This window comes from Nomascus leucogenys, chromosome 11 (genome assembly GCF_006542625.1).
Source record: "Nomascus leucogenys isolate Asia chromosome 11, Asia_NLE_v1, whole genome shotgun sequence".
Lineage (NCBI taxonomy): Eukaryota > Metazoa > Chordata > Mammalia > Primates > Hylobatidae > Nomascus > Nomascus leucogenys.
The window spans coordinates 113,177,551-113,192,665 of record NC_044391.1 but is presented as its reverse complement, the minus strand read 5'-3'; positions in this window follow the sequence as shown (position 1 = coordinate 113,192,665).

Here is a 15,115-nt window from a genome sequence, read left to right as displayed (position 1 = left end):
TCTACTTTTATTCATACCCATGGAAGCACTGCTAGGATTAGGCCATTAGAAAATGCTGCACTTCAAAACCACTTGCAACAATGGTGCATGTCTGTCTTTCTTTTTTTTTTTTCTTTTTTTTTTATGAGACAGAGTCTTGCTCTGTCACCCAGGCTGGAGTGCAGTGGCACAATCTCAGCTCACTGCAAGGTCCACCTCCCGGGTTCACGCCATTCTCCTGCCTCAGCCTCCCGAGTAGCTGGGACTACAGGCGCCCGCCACCACACCCAGCTAATTTTTTGTATTCTTAGTAGAGACAGGGTTTTCACCGTGTTAGTTAGGATGGTCTCAATCTCCTGACTTCGTGATCCACCCACCTCGGCCTCCCAAAGTGCCGGGATTACAGGCGTGAGCCACCACGCCCAGCCGCATGCCTTTCTTGAATCTCCTCTACAGAACATAGCACGTGTTTTGAACACTTTGGATGACACTAAGTGTATTAACAATCCAAACCACCTTATTCCATTTGTGAGAAGTATTGGTTTTAAATTTATATTGGCATCAAAACCTTGGGTTACCATCTTTCAAAAAAAAGTCTTGATTTTCCACTGACTTTCAGGTTTGTTTTTTCGAGAGGATCAAATACATTTTATTTAAAAGTAATGTGCATCTTCTGAGCACATACTTTCACAACTGTTTTTCTTACGAGTGTAAAACAATATTGCTGTTGTCATATTTTTTCTAATTCTTTTTGACAACCTTATCTGAAAGACAACATATCTTAATTTCTGTGCTATGTCTCTTATATATTATACCTACTTGTGTATGAACCTTGCCTACCCGTTGCAATTTGCTGTCTTGAAAAATATGTCCCCGGCCCAGAGAGGCACACAAAGACATACAGAAGAAGAACATTGCAGGAGGAGGTATTTAATATATGAATTGCATGTCAGTCATGCTGTGACTTGTCTCTAACGTCATTTTCCTTGCCTGTTTCATCTCTTTGTTTCTTATATACATTTTCAGTTGTACCACTGCTTCATTGACTGACTTAACTCTGAATTTGTTTATGATATTTTTCCCTAGCGTTTTGAGTAATTATTTTCTATGCTGACGGCTTCACCTCATAAACATACCCTCATAATAGATCTGATTGGTACTTTACCTTTACAACCAAGAAAATAGTGGCTAAATTAAATTGGAAGGTTGTGGGTTTGTTTGCTTTGTTTGTTTGTTTGTTTCCGTAATGATAAGCCTAAATACAGGCATTCCACATGTTATTTGGACCATTCAAAGACATCAGGACCAAAGTCTCTGCAATCCAATGTATTTTTTCCTTCAAAGTACCATTTATTCACAGTCCAAAATGGCTGCTCTAGTTGTAGGCATCATGTTCACATTTAGGACACAGGAAAAAGGAAAACAGGGAGGTAGAAATATGTGGTACCTCTACCATGGGAGCATCTTTTCCAGAAAGCCCCAGCATATGTCTCACTGGCAGAACTGGAAGTTCATGGGTAAGGAAGAAAAAGAAATAGAAATTGGGCAAGGAATTAGACACTTCTATCACAAAATGTGAACTGCCCTCGAGGTTTGTACTGGGCACATTCACAGCCTCTTCCATTGTCTAGTACATCCTCCTGCTGAAGGTACTAACACCAACAAGCTGTAAGGTCTAGATTAACGACGTTGTTGTGCTCCAGGATACTTGTTTCTCTGGCAAGTTGAGCCACTGTTATTTCTGATCTCCTGTACGACAAGGGAAGTAACTAACCTACACGCTGCCTGGCTGTTCCCTATAAGAAATCAACGAGAGGCACACTGGATGTATGAGGAGATGAGTTCTTTCTTTCAACACTATGGATTAGAATAGCAATATTCTCTAAATCGTGTACCAAGAAATCTTGGTCAGATCACCCTAGAATGATAGAGCATAGATGCTATTACTTCACCATATCTAGTTCACTAGGAGAATGATCATCACAACACCCCAATTTGGGGGTCTCTCTGAATTAGAAACCTGCCCACACTACTAGCAGATGACCTGTGCTGGGACATCTCAGCCCAAAGGTGAACTCATCATGGAATTATGGACAAGAGTGATATGAATCTGCTTTACTAACTCACTCTCCATCTTAAATGCTAGAGCTATTTCTAACCTGGCTCGAAACAAGTGACTGTGACCTGTTAGGATACAGCCAGCATAATTGTCCATGGACTTGGAGATGGCCACCCACGTCTCTGATACAGAGCATATAGTTACCTGGAACTTGGTTCTAAAAGCAGGAATTGGAGGGGTTAGCTCTCCCTACTTCCTCACTGTTTCCCCCATCCAAAACCCAGCACATCCTTGCCTCTATATAGTTCAGGCCTAGGTTCTGGTCAAGCGTACGTATCCTTCTTCCAGATGGAGGAGTCTAAGAGGCCTATCATCAAGAATGCATAAAATGATTTCATTTTCTTGATTTCGTTTCTTCAAGGAAACAAAAGTAATTGATTATTTCAGTATCTATGTAGTTATCATATATTGTTACTATTTAGATTTCATTACTATTCTTGCTTAGGATATAGTCATTGGTTTGTAACCTCAACTGCATCTTAGAATTACCTGACAACTTCTAAAAAATATACTGCGGCTTAGGCCCCATGCCTAGAAATCCTGATGAAATCGGTTTGGAGTAAAGACAGGTGATTCTTTCTTGCAGATTTGAGAATCACTCCACTGAATGAACCCTTAATAAACCATAGTTAACATTTATTAAGTGCCTAGTCAAGGCTGAAGTTGACTTTCCAGAGAAATTTTAAGTTGTAAATGTACATGAGAGTTATGGGTAGAAGACTCTCTTATGACAAGGTTTAGACAATTTGAATAGCAGGTGATATTAGATGCCAAGCTTCTACAATGTCCCTGCCATATTTCAGCATCATGCCTAATCTCCTAGAGGTGTTGTAGTGATATATTTAAGGATTTCTTGATATGGAGCTTGGCCTTATGTTAAGCTGTTGCCCGAATATTCAGAGTTGATTCAAGGACAACTTATTCTGTCTGAATCCAGAGAAATACTTGTTCAAGCAATCACATTATGTGAGTGCTTACTTTATGAACAAAATATTTGGATCTGAATTAGGTTAATAAATGTGGCTGCTGTCTTGAAATAGTGGCCCCCCAAATTATTATATATATATATATTTTTTTTTTTTTGAGACGGAGTCTTTCTCTGTCCCCCAGGCTGGAGTGCAGTGGCGCGATCTCGGCTCACTGCAAGCTCCACCCCCCGGGTTCACGCCATTCTCCTGCCTCAGCCTCCCGAGCAGCTGGGACTACAGGCGCCCGCCACAACGCCCAGCTAATTTTTTGTATTTTTAGTAGAGATGGGGTTTCACCGTGTTAGCCAGGATGGTCTCGATCTCCTGACCTTGTGATCCGCCCACCTCGGGCTCCCAAAGTGCTGGGATTACAGGCTTGAGCCACCACGCCCGGCCAGCCCCCCAAATTATTAAGAGCATGTATTTAAAATCTGGACCTTTACCAAAAAAAAGTGATATTTTCTGCTTCTGCTGTAATGGTTCACAATGCTACTTTATTTAGTGATGTGAACATGTTAAGACAGACTTCTCTGTTACTTGGAAAGGAGTTCACTTTCCCCTGACAATACAGTCCTGGCTATGAATGTCTCTTAGCTCATGAGTAGTCAGATTTATTCTCTGGCATCTGAGCACCAATTCTCAGGACAAAATTAAATTACAATAGCTTTTTTCACACTTTTACTCAGAGCACACTGTCTCCTGCAACCAAAACTGTCACACTTGAGCTTTTTTTTTTTTCTTTGCCCAGCACTACACTTTAAAAACCGAGAGGTAACATATGACTCTTCCTCGGTTACATGTACACTGACTGAACCCATCATAAGGAAGAAAACAGAAATCTGTGTCTCCTCCAGAAAGCTAGAAAGCTAGGTAATTCAATAGTGCCTGTTTCTGTGTTTTACTATTTAAGTCCATGTACCCTGTATTTCTCTAGTCCTTGCCCTTATTCTTTCCAGCAGACACACAACTTGTCTCATAAAATTCCTTGACTTGCTCCAAGATAAGGGAGGGGAAGTCAGAAATTCACTGTAGGTTACTCTGAGTTTCATTGCTTAGAACCTGCTGAATGCAAGGAGCATATATCAAAAGAAGATACCTGGTTACCAGGTCACTTTCTCTGCCTTTGTCAGAATGTATGCAACTCTCCTCAGGAAAAACCTAGAGAAATTTGCCTCACACTTTTTTTCCCAAGAAGCATGCTGGAAATTGGGTCAGATCTAGTATTGTGGCCAATTTTATGTGTCAACATGACTGCGCCACAGGGTTCCCAAATATAAACATTCTTTCTGTGTGTGTCTGTGAGGATGTTTCCAGATGAGATTAGCATTTGAATTAGCAGTGTCAGTAAAGTAGACCGTCTTCTTCAATGTGGGTGTCCATCATCCAATCTGTTGAAAGCTTGAATAGGACACAAAAGTGGAGGAAGGATGAATTTACTCCTTTTGGCTTCCTGCCTGTCTCCTTGAGCTGGGACACAGGTCTTCTCTTCCCCTGACGGGGATTTGCACCATCAGCTCTCTGGCCTTTGAACTTGGGTTAGAATTACACCACTGGTTTTCTTGGATCTCTAGATGGCAGATGGCAGATCATGAGACTTTTCAGCCCCCACAATTGTATGAGCCAATTCCTCATAATAAATATCCCCACTCCTCCGTGTGTGTGTGTGTGTGTGTGTGTGTGTGTGTGTGTGTGTGTATGTGCGTGTGTGCATCCTATTAGTTCTAGTTCTTTGAAGAATCCTGACTAATATACCTAGTATGATCCCTATGGGGTTGATACCACTTTAGCCATTATTGACTACCTCCCTATATGATGACAGGCTTTTTCAATGGCTTTCCTAGTAATACACGCCTCTGGCACAGGGTCAGGACCCTCCTGACATTTAATTCTGAATTCAATCCTGAAACAATGCAATCTAGCTGTTCCCACTTTCTTCTTCTTTATCTCGGCAATACCCTAGAGGCCTGGGACAAGGTATGGGACAAGGTATTTTGTAAAGTAGTAGGAAGTAATATCTAAGAAGTTAGAAAAACTGTCCTCTAAATCTGGTTGCTGTAGGATCTTGAACAATTTATTTCTCTTCTAAATCTCTGCTTCCTCATTGCAAGACAGAGACAGTTTTCAAAGCAGGGATTAATTTGATTGTCTAATATTCCTTATCCACCCTAAAAATCTGTCTTTTAATAGATGTGATTTGACCATTTGCATTTGATGCAATTCTTGATATGTTTGGATTTAGGTTTACTGTTTTATTATTTGTTTTCTGTTAGTTATTTCTGTTTTTTCATTTCTCTGTTTCCTGACTTCTTTTTTGTTATTTCACGAAGGATTACAATATATGTATTTAACTTTTTACAGTCTACTTAGAATTAATATTTTACCACTTTTGGCTGAATGTAGAAAGCTTACCACTATTTAGATCACTTTAGCTTCCCATGTATTTCATGATTATATGCATACGTTGAAATCTCATTTGACAATGTTATAATTTCTGCTTTCAACTCCCACACACTATTTAGGGAAAACATCTATCATACTTACCCAAACATTTGCCATTTTCATTGTTGCTTCTTTGTATTTATTTATTTATTTTTTTAAAGACAAAGTCTCGCTCTGCTTTGTTGCACTGCAGTGGCAAAATCTCGGCTCACTGCAACCCCTGCCTACCAGGTTCAAGTGATTCTTATGCCTCAGCCTCCTGAGTAGCTTGGATTACAGGTGCATGCCACCACACTTGGCTAATTTTTGTATTTTTAGTAGAGGCGGGGTTTCACCATTTGGCCAGGCTGGTCTCGAACTCCTGACCTCAAGTGATCCGCATGCCTCAGCCTCCCAAAGTGGTGGGATTACAGGCGTGAGCCATTGTGCCCAGCCTCTTTCATTGTTAATGTTCCATGTTTCCTTCTTATATTAATTCCCTTCATCCTAAAGAGCTTTTTTTTTTTTTTTTCAGAATGCCTTTAGATCAGGTCTGCAAGGCAATAAATTCCCTTAGTTTTTCTTCATCTCAGAGTGTTTTTATTTCACCTTCATTCCAGAGGGACATGTTCGCTGGGTATAGAATTCTGAGTTGAAAGTTATTTTCTTTCAACACTTCCTTCTGAGCTGTATCACTATTCTACTGGTAGTGAATCTTTTTTTTTTTTTTTCTGGGGGCCTTCTGGGATTTTTCTTTGTCTTTAATTTTTAGCAGTTTGATTATGGTGCTTCTGGGTATGGATTTGTTTTCTTTTATCCTGTTTGGCATTCACTGAGCTTTTTGAATCTTTATGTCCAGTTCTTTTGCCAATTTTGGGACATTTTTACCGATTACTTCTTTAATTTTTTTTTTCTGTACTGCACTTTTTCGTCTGTCCTTCTGGGACTCAAATAACAAAAACACTAGTTTTTTTGTTATTACCCCACAGATGTCTAATGTTCTCTTAATCTTCTCATTTTTTAAAAAAACTTTCTATTTTTCTGATTAAATCATTTTTATTGATTTTTCTTCAAGTTCATTGATTCTTTCCACTGTCATCTTTATTCTGCTACTGAGCCTGTCAGAGGAGGGTTTTAAATTTTGTTTTGTTTGTTTGTTGTTTTGAGGGGGAAGTTATTACTGTTGTTGTTATTTTTATAATTCTAAAATCTTCATTTGGTACTTCTTGACAGCTTCCATTTATTTTGTGTACTTTCTATTTTTCCTTTGGTTTCAAGAATCAGATAATTCCAACATCTTTGTTACCTCATATTTACATCTGTTGATTTTCTTTTCCCATGAAAGTTGAGATTTTCCTGATAGTTTACATACCAAAATTTTTTTCATTGTATCCTGGACAGTTTGAATATTATGTTATGAGACTCTGGGACTTCTTTAAATCCTATGGAGAATGTTGACACTTTCATTTAGTAAGAGTCAGCCTGGTTAGGTTCACTCTTAAGTTCGAACCTGCCTCTCCTATGTGCTATGGTTGCAATGCTAGCATAGTTTTCAAAGCATTCACAGTACTATTTGGATCAGTCCAGTTCATGTGCCACCTAGTGGCCAGTCTCAGACATTGGGCAGTGGTGTATCTTCAGTTCTGTCTTTTGTACACTAAATAACATCAGATCCACATGTGCAAGCTTGGGAATGAGTCCAAAATTTACAAACAATTATTTGGAATTGATTTTATGAGTTCCTTTTTCTCCATAACTTTCATACTTTCTGGTTCCTTGGGGTCCTTCTATGTTGAGGAAGCCAGGGTTTTAGTTATCCCACTCTGAGGTGCACTTCTGAAGTGTGCCCGCATCCAGGTCCAAACAATGAAAGGAAAATCCAGATGGACGACAGTGGTGGTCAGCCTCACTCTCTTGCAACCAAGGATCCTCTGCTGAAGATATGGGACACGAGTCCCCTTTTATCCATGGTTTTTCTCTTGGCAGTTTCAGTTACCTTTGGCCAATCAAAGCCTGAAAATGGGTGTATATGTGACAACAGGATATACTGAGAAAGACGGAAAGAGACTACATTCACATAGCTTTTATTACAGCATATTGTTATAATTGTTCTGCTTTATTATCAGTTATTGTTGTTATTCTCTTACTATGCCTAATTTATAAATTAAACTTTATTGTGGGTTTGTGTAAGAAAAAATATATGGGGTTTGGTACTATTGGTAGTTTCAGGCATGCATTGGTGGTCTTAGGACATATTCCCCACCGATAAGGGGCGACTACTCCAATAGAAACTTTCCCCACCTAGAATTTTGGCTCCCCAGGATTGCATAGGAACTAGGCCATGGGAGAACAGAAAAAAGAAAGAAAAATAAAACAGGACATTTCCATACTCTTTTGGAATATTTTAAGTTCCCTTTCTTGCTTCTTGAGCCAGAACTAGGGAAAACTTCTTAGGAGAAGCCAGAGTTAGGCTTCTCCCAAGCTCTGTCTGCCAACTCCTTTGTGATCACTGCTGTGTTGGTTGTGAGCATTAGAGGAAAAAAATGATAAATTCATTGGTATTTGAATTCTGGGCTTCTTCCCCAGTTTGCCTTCTATTTATCAGAGTCCTCAAAGAGCTGCTCTGTTACATCTGTCTAGTTTTTATTCAGTGCAGAAGACTGAGTCACCAGTGTTCATTCCATCTTATCCAGACAGGAACCCTGATATTCTTTAAAAACCCCCAAATTTAATGACATTTATTTATACTTCAATTATTTTATCTAGTCAGTTTTCCTGAACGAAAATCTCCCCTTTTCCCCCTCAGAGTTCACTTAACAAATTAAAATATAAAATCTGGGTGGAGCCAAGATGGCCGAATAGGAACAGCTCCAGTCTCCAGCTCCCAGCCCGAGCGAAACAGAAGACGGGTGATTTCTGCATTTCTGTTTGAGGTACCGGTTTCATCTCACTAGGGAGTGCCAAACAGCGGGTGCAGGACAGTCGGTGAAGCACACTGTGCGCGAGCCAAAGCAGGGCGAGGCATTGCCTCACTCGGGAAGTGGAAGGGGTCAGGGAGTTCCCTTTCCTAGTCAAAGAAAGGGGTAACAGATGGCACCTGGAATATCGGGTCAGTCCCACCCTAATACTGCACTTTTCCAACGGGCCTGGAAAACGGCACACTAGGAGATTGTGTCCCGCACCTGGCTTGGAGGGTCCTATGCCCACGGAGTCTCGCTGATTGCTAGCACAGCAGTCTGAGATCAAGCTGCAAGGTGGCAGCGAGGCTGGGGGAGGGGCGCCCACCATTGCCTGGGCTTGCTTAGGTAAACAAAGCAGTCAGGAAGCTTGAACTGTGAGGAGCCCACCACAGCTCAAGGAGGCCTGCCTGCCTCTGTAGGCTCCACCTCTGGGGGCAGGGCACAGGAAAAAGTCAGCAGGAACCTCCACAGACTTAAATGTCCCTGTCTGACTGACAGCTTTGAAGAGAGTAGTGGTTCTCCCAGCACGCAGCTGGAGATCTGAGAACAGACAGACTGGCTCCTAAAGTGGGTCCCTCACCCCTGAGCAGCCTAACTGGGAGGCACCCCCCTAGTAGGGACAGACTGACACCTCACTCGGCTGGGTACTCCTCTGAGACAAAACTTCCAGAGGAACTATCAGACAGCTGAATTTGTGGTCTCACGAAAATCCGCTGTTCTGCAGCCACCACAGCTGACACCCAGCCAAACAGGGTCTGGAGTGGACCTCTAGTAAACTCCAACAGACCTGCAGCTGAGGGTCCTGTCTGGTAGAAGGAAAACTAACAAACAGAAAGGACATCCACACCAAAAACCCATCTGTACATCACCATCATCAAAGACCAAAAGTAGGTAAAACCACAAAGATGGGGAAAAAACAGAGCAGAAAAACTGGAAACTCTAAAAAGCAGAGCACCTCTCCTCCTCCAAAGGAACACAGTTCCTCACCAGCAATGGAACAAAGCTGGATGGAGGATGACTTTGATGAGTTGAGAGAAGAAGGCTTCAGACGATCAAACTACTCTGAGCTACGGGAGGAAATTCAAAACAATAGCAAAGAAGTTAAAAATTTTGAAAAAAAATGAGAAGAATGGATAACTAGAATAACCAATGGAGAGAAGGGCTTAAAGGAGCTGATGGAGCTGAAAGCCAAGTTTCGAGAACTACGTGAAGATTGCAGAAGCCTCAGTAGAAGATGCGATCAACTGGAAGAAAGGGTGTCGCTGATGGAAGATGAAATGAATGAAATGAAGTGAGAAGGGAAGTTTAGAGAAAAAAGAATAAAAAGAAATGAACAAAGCCTCCAAGAAATTTGGGACTATGTGAAAAGACCAAACCTATGTCTGATTGGTGTACCTGAAAATGACAGGGAGAATGGAACCAAGTTGGAAAACACTCTGCAAGATATTATCCAGGAGAACTTCCCCAATCTAGCAAGGCAGGCCAACATTCAGATCCAGGAAATACAGAGAACGCCACAAAGATACTCCTCGAGAAGAGCAACCCCAAGACACATAATTGTCAGATTCACCAAAGTTGAAATGAAGGAAAAAATGTGAGGGCGGCCAGAGAGAAAGGTCAGGTTACCCACAAAGGGAAGCCCATCAGACTAACAGCTGATCTCTTGGCAGAAACTCTACAAGCCAGAAGAGAGTGGGGGCCGATATTCAACATTATTAAAGAAAAGAATTTTCAACCCAGAATTTCATATCCAGCCAAACTAAGCTTCATAACTGAAGGAGAAATAAAATACTTTACAGACAAGCAAACGCTCAGTGATTTTGTCACCACCAGGCCTGCCCTAAAAGAGCTCCTGAAGGAAGCACTAAACATGGAAAGGAACAACCGGTACCAGCCACTGCAAAAACATACCAAATTGTAAAGACCATCAAGGCTAGGTAGAAACTGCATCAACTAACGAACAAAATAACCAACTAACATCATAATGACAGGATCCGATTCACACATAACAATATTAACTTTAAATGTAAATGGGCTAAATGCTCCAATTAAAAGACACAGACTGGCAAACTGGATAAGGAGTCAGGACCCATCAGTGTGCTGTATTCAGGAAATCCACCTCACGTGCAGAGACACACATAGACTCAAAATAAAGAGATGGAGGAAGATCTATCAAGCAAATGGAAAACAAAAAAAGGCAGGGATTGCAATCCTAGTCTCTGATAAAATAGTCTTTAAACCAACAAAGATCAAAAGAGACAAAGAAGGCCATTACATAATGGTAAAGGGATCAATTCAACAAGAAGAGCTAACTGTCCTAAATATATATGCACCCAATGCAGGAGCACCTAGATTCATAAAGCAAGTCCTGAGTGACCTACAAAGGGACTTAAACTCCCACACAATAATAATGGGAGATTTTAACACCCCACTGTCAACATTAGACAGATCAACGAGACAGAAAGTTAACAAGGATATCCAGGAATTGAACTCAGCTCTGCACAAAGTGGACCTAATAGACACCTACAGAACTCTCCACCCCAAATCAACAGAATATACATTTTTTTTGGCACCACACCACACCTATTCCAAAATTGACCACATAGTTGGAAGTAAAGCTCTCCTCAGCAAATGTAAAAGAGCAGAAATTATAACAAACTGTCTCTCAGACCACAGTGCAATCAAACTAGAACTCAGGATTCAGAAACTCACTCAAAACCGCTCAACTACATGGAAACTGAACAACCTGCTCCTGAATGACTATTGGGTACATAATGAAATGAAGGCAGAAATAAAGATGTTCTTTGAAACCAACGAGAACAAAGACACAACATACCAGAATCTCTGGGACACGTTCAAAGCAGTGTGTAGGGGGAAATTTATAGCACTAAATGCCCACAAGAGAAAGCAGGAAAGATCCAAAATTGACTCCCTAACATCACAATTAAAAGAACTAGAAAAGCAAGAGCAAACACATTCAAAAGCTAGCAGAAGGCTAGAAATAACTAAAATCAGAGCAGAACTGAAGGAAATAGAGACACCAAAAACCCTTCAAAAAATTAATGAATCCAGGAGCTGGTTTTTTGAAAGGATCAACAAAATTGATAGACCACTAGCAAGACTAATAAAGAAGAAAAGAGAGAAGAATCAAATAGATTCAATAAAAAATGAAAAAGGGGATATCACCACTGATCCCACAGAAATACAATCTACCATCAGAGAATACTACAAACACTTCTATGCAAATAAACTAGAAAATCTAGAAGAAATGGATAAATTACTTGACAAATACACCTTCCCAAGACTAAACCAGGAAGAAGTTGAATCTCTGAATAGGCCAATAACAGGTTCTGAAATTGTGGCAATAATCAATAGCTTACCAACCAAAAAGAGTCCAGGACCTGATGGATTCACAGCCAAATTCCACCAGAGGTACAAGGAGGAACTGGTACCATTCCTTCTGAAACTATTCCAATCGATAGAAAAAGAGGGAATCCTCCCTAACACATTTTATGAAGGCAGCATCGTCCTGATACCAAAGCCTGGCAGAGACACAACCAAAAAAGAGAATTTCAGACCAATATCCTTGATAAACATTGATGCAAAAATCCTCAATAAAATACTGGCAAACCGAATCCAGCAGCACATCAAAAAGCTTATACACCATGATCAAGTGGGCTTCATCCCCGGGATGCAAGGCTGGTTCAACATATGCAAATCAATAAATGTAATCCAGCATATAAACAGAACCAAAGACAAAAACCACATGATTATCTCAATAGATGCAGAAAAGGCCTTTGACAAAATTCAACAACCCTTCATGCTAAAAACTCTCAGTAAATTAGGTATTGATGGGACGTATCTCAAAATAATAAGAGCTATCTATGACAAACCCACAGCCAATATCATACTGAATGGGCAAAAACTGGAAGCATTCCCTCTGAAAACTGGCACAAGACAGGGATGCCCTCTCTCCCCACTCCTATTCAACATAGTGCTGGAAGTTCTGGCCAGAGTAATCAGGCAGAAGGAAATAAAGGGTATTCAATTAGAAAAAGAGGAAGTCAAATTGTCCCTGTTTGCAGATGACATGATTGTATATCTAGAAAACCCCATTGTCTCAGCCCAAAATCTCCTTAAGCTGATTAGCAACTTCAGCAAAGTCTCAGGATACAAAATCAATGTACAAAAATCACAAGCATTCTTGTACACCAATCACAGACAAACAGAGAGCCAAATCATGAGTGAACTCCCATTCACAATTGCTTCAAAGAGAATAAAATACCTAGGAATCCAACTTACAAGGGATGTGAAAGACCTCTTCAAGGAGAACTACAAACCACTGCTCAATGAACTAAAAGAGGATACAAACAAATGGAATAACATTCCATGCTCATGGGTTGGAAGAATCAATATCCTGAAAATGGCCATACTGCCCAAGGTAATTTATAGATTCAATGCCATCCCCATCAAGCTACCAATGACTTTCTTCACAGAATTGGAAAAAACTACTTTAAAGTTCATATGGAACCAAAAAAGAGCCCGCATTGCCAAGTCAATCCTAAGCCAAAAGAACAAAGCTGGAGGCATCACGCTACCTGACTTCAAACTGTACTACAAGGCTACAGTAACCAAAACAGCATGGTACTGGTACCACAACAGAGACATAGATCAATGGAACAGAACAGAGCCCTCAGAAATGATGCCGCATAGCTACAACTATCTGATCTTTGAAAAACCTGAAAAAAACAAGCAATGGGGAAAGGATTCCCTATTTAATAAATGGTGCTGGGAAAACTGGCTAGCCATATGTAGAAAGCTGAAACTGGATCCCTTCCTTACACCTTATACAAAAATTAATTCAAGATGGATTAGAGACTTAAATGTTAGACCTAAAACCATTAAAATCCTACAAGAAAACCTAGGCAATACCATTTAGGACATAGGCGTGGGCGAGGACTTCATGTCTAAAACGCCAAAAGCAATGGCAACAGAAGCCAAAATTGACAAATGGGATCTAATTAAACTAAAGAGCTTCTGCACAGCAAAAGAAACTACCATCAGAGTGAACAGGCAACCTACAGAATGGGAGAACATTTTTGCAACCTACTCATCTGACAAAGGGCTAATATCCAGAATCTACAATGAACTCAAACAAATTTACAAGAAAAAAATCAAACAACCCCATCAAAAAGTGGGCAAAGGAGATGGACAGACACTTCTCAAAAGAAGACATTTATGCAACCAAAAAACACATGAAAAAATGCTCATCATCACTGGCCATCAGAGAAATGCAAATCAAAACCACAGTGAGATACCATCTCACACCAGTTAGAATGGCCATCATTAAAAAATCAGGAAACAACAGGTGCTGGAGAGGATGTGGAGAAATAGGAACACTTTTACACTGTTGGTGGGACTGTAAACTAGTTCAACCATTGTGGAAGTCAGTGTGGCGATTCCTCAGGGATCTAGAACTAGAAATACCATTTGACCCAGCCATCCCATTACTGGATATATACCCAAAGGACTATAAATCATGCTGCTATAAAGACACATGCACACGTATGTTTATTGCGGCACTATTCACAATAGCAAAGAGTTGGAACCAACCCAAATGCCCAACAACGATAGACTGGATTAAGAAAATGTGGCACATATACACCATGGAATACTATGCAGCCATAAAAAATGATGAGTTCATGTCCTTTGTAGGGATATGGATGAAACTGGAAAACATCATTCTCAGTAAACTATCACAAGGACAAAAAACCAAACACCGCATGTTCTCACTCATAGGTGGGAATTGAACAATGAGAACTCATGGACACAGGAAGGGGAACATCACACTCCAGGGACTGTTGTGGGGTTGAGGGAGGGGGGAGGGACAGCATTAGGAGATATACCTAATGCTAAATGATGAGTTAATGGGTGCAGCACAGCAACATGGCACATGGATACATATGTAACAAACCTGCACATTGTGCACATGTACCCTAAAACCTAAAGTATAATAATAATAAAAAAAATATATAAAATCTAGGATAAATGAACCTAATATATCAAATATTCCAATACGCTACCAATGCTGTGTGATGTGGGGGAAAAGTGAAATATCCCCCTCTAATCCAGTTGACACCTGGATATATGAAATGTGATACAGTATAACTTTCAAATTATAGTTTTTGAAATAATATTTTAAAAACTAAAGAAGATGTGAAAAACTAATTTAATCTTTCTGTTTAATCCACTGATTCATATTTAGATATTTGGCCAAAAAATGGCCCTTATCATAGAGCCATCCTACAACTTTCGTTACAGCTTAGTGCTTCAAAGGAAATATAAAAGCTGGCTAACCATAGAAAATGCCCACACCAAAAACAGCTGACCCTTTTCCCCCCAGCAACACCTACAGCGTGACAGAGTAAATGGGGCACTGAGGGGAAAGTCCACAGTGACAGCTATTGATGGTCCATTTCCTCTGTAAATACATAAATGCACTTTATGCATGATTACATCGGAGACACATTGACTGGGAAGTCTGCAAAATTTATTAACCGAAGACTCAAAGAGATTGGGAAACAAATATTACTTCTCTAATACCTACATAATAATCACCAGGTATAAAATGCCAGTAAGAACATGTATACTCTGTCTTATTTTGACAGATC